Genomic DNA, 2,417 nt, shown 5'->3' on the forward strand with positions numbered 1-2,417 from the left:
AAAGAATCACTCTTTCTTGTTGCTAAGAATAAAGCAAAGGATGAATACATTTGTGGAAGACTAAAATGCTTAGTTTATAAAATCTAAATAATCTGTAATTAGAAAGTGTTATTTGCTAATTATATTTTTAATTTTCCTGTGTTTGTGGACATCTAAATGCAAGTTTGTTATGGTCAGGTCTATACAGTGGCAGAAAAAAAAAATGCTAGTTTAAGGGACAGATCTCTCAACAACTGTAAACATCTACTTTGAGCTTGTCATCTACATCTAATCAATCACATCCTTATGCTGGAATTTAAACTGCTCTAGTTGAGATTTTGGTTCTTTGTAAATTCAGAAGCTACTCTTGGGGAGCAAGGAGAAGCTATGAGTATTCCTAGTAAGCGCTCACTGGCCAAATTCTGCAAGCAGGTTTCCTTCACTTTTAGTTGGTGGGTAGGGAAAGAGGCCAAATGACAAGGGGCAATGTGGGGGGAGCATTATTTGCAGGTTTCCAGAGCATAATATAGATGTCAATAGATACTTCTCATTATATACCCTTCACAAGACTTGAGTTCTTTGAAAAGGCTGTTGCAGATCTTTACATTTTCCCCTTCCTACCTTTAGTACTGCAAAATATTTTTTACTGCAGCACGTAATTAGTTGTTACACCTGCCTACTCTTAAGAGAGACAAGAGCTGTAAGATTTTTACAATGACAGTTACATCTTTAGTACCATCTACACTTTTTATGCCAAGAGGAAAAAAAAAGTCTGCTTACTAAATTTATTTCTAAAGTTGCTAACATACTGAAATTAACTGCCTAAATAAATATCACTGTTGCAGGGTGACCATATCATTACGCATTTAGGAGCTGTCTGCTGCTGCAGAGACTGGTGCAGCACAAACTCAGCTTGTTGAAAACTCCCACTGTTAACAGCTTGTGCATTATTACAGTTTGAGAGGGTAATGTAAAAATAGGGGTTTCCTATACATCACAAATATGACAAGGGTTGAAAAAACCAGAAGTTTTAGCAATTACTAAGAATTTATATTGAAAATAATAAAGTAAACCCAGCACAAACCCCACCCACTCAATAACTTACCTCAATACTTCAATGAAAGCTTTCAGCCCTTCTTTTGAAGTCATTCCTTTCTCAAAGGCAGCAGTGCCTGAACTGAAAATGGAGATGCTCCTATAACTCCTATAGAAGGATCAAGGCTTACAACGGAAAAATAACAACTTTGCACTTTCAGTCTCTCCTATTTTTATTTAAGAATGACGTATTTTGATTTTAAGGCCTTCTGGGCCTGCATACTATCTTTTAAAAAATTCTAACATAAGCCTATTATTAATTCTTAATCACGCTGACACTGCAAAAAAAAAAGAGGAAATTGCAGGTACAAATAAAGTATGCTAACTTTAACTGACAAAAATTTACTTTTAAAAATAGTGATTAGTTCTCATGCTTTCAGGAAGTTTTGACAAGAAGCATGACTATGCAATTAAATATCTGTATGAATAAGATGCAAATTGGGGGCTACAAAATGCCATCACTTCAACTTTCCACATGAGTTACACAGGAGCTACAGTAAAGACTGCCTTCAGAGGAGCCAAGATGCTTGTTTCCAGAGAACTGGGATTTTCAGGTAAGCATGTTCACTGCCAGCAATCCTGCTGGTATGATGTGGCTCTACAATGCTTTAAGCCAAAGGCCATATTTACATTCAAGCCTTGAGTGAAAATTGTATCACTTGTTTAAAAAGAAAAAAAAGTTTCTTCATCTTCTACCTCCCTCTCTACTGGTTGAGAGATTAAACATCTCCTTTACAAAGGTCAAGGTTATATTCACAGTTAAAATGTAGGGAAAAAAATTGAGATAATAATTAACCAGTAACCATTTAAACATGTTTCCCAATAAGCTGCTTCAAACTCACCTAGTTCCAACTATACATAAACTAGAACAAATTGTTTTATTACTGCAGAAAAAACACGTGCTGTTCTCAGTTAACCCTAGAAGAACAAAAAAATGCTGACTGTTGATAGAATTATAAGTTACCTTTTAAAATACTGGAGACAAAACGCAGTATTAGTTTTTCCCAAGTACACTACATAATAATTTACTTAAATAATACAGGTGTAAACATAACTGATGGAATAACAATTGAAATACCTGAAACCACAAAATGTTTAGAGAAACATCATGTGGAAACCAAAGCCACCTGGGAAAGAATTCAACAACTTTTCCTGAGGTTGAATAGCTCGAGTGAAATGAAAAGAACCAGTATCCAGGCTTAAGTCCAAAGAGCTAAATGGAAAACCAATCTTTTTACATAGCATGTTCTGTGGTATATTTATGATTACAATTGTATCAATTCATTTTTATTCAATGATTATCTTAAATCCATCTGAAAATAAAAGGCAGTGTTGACTACCAC

Source organism: Strix aluco, chromosome 5 (genome assembly GCF_031877795.1).
Source record: "Strix aluco isolate bStrAlu1 chromosome 5, bStrAlu1.hap1, whole genome shotgun sequence".
Classification (NCBI taxonomy): domain Eukaryota; kingdom Metazoa; phylum Chordata; class Aves; order Strigiformes; family Strigidae; genus Strix; species Strix aluco.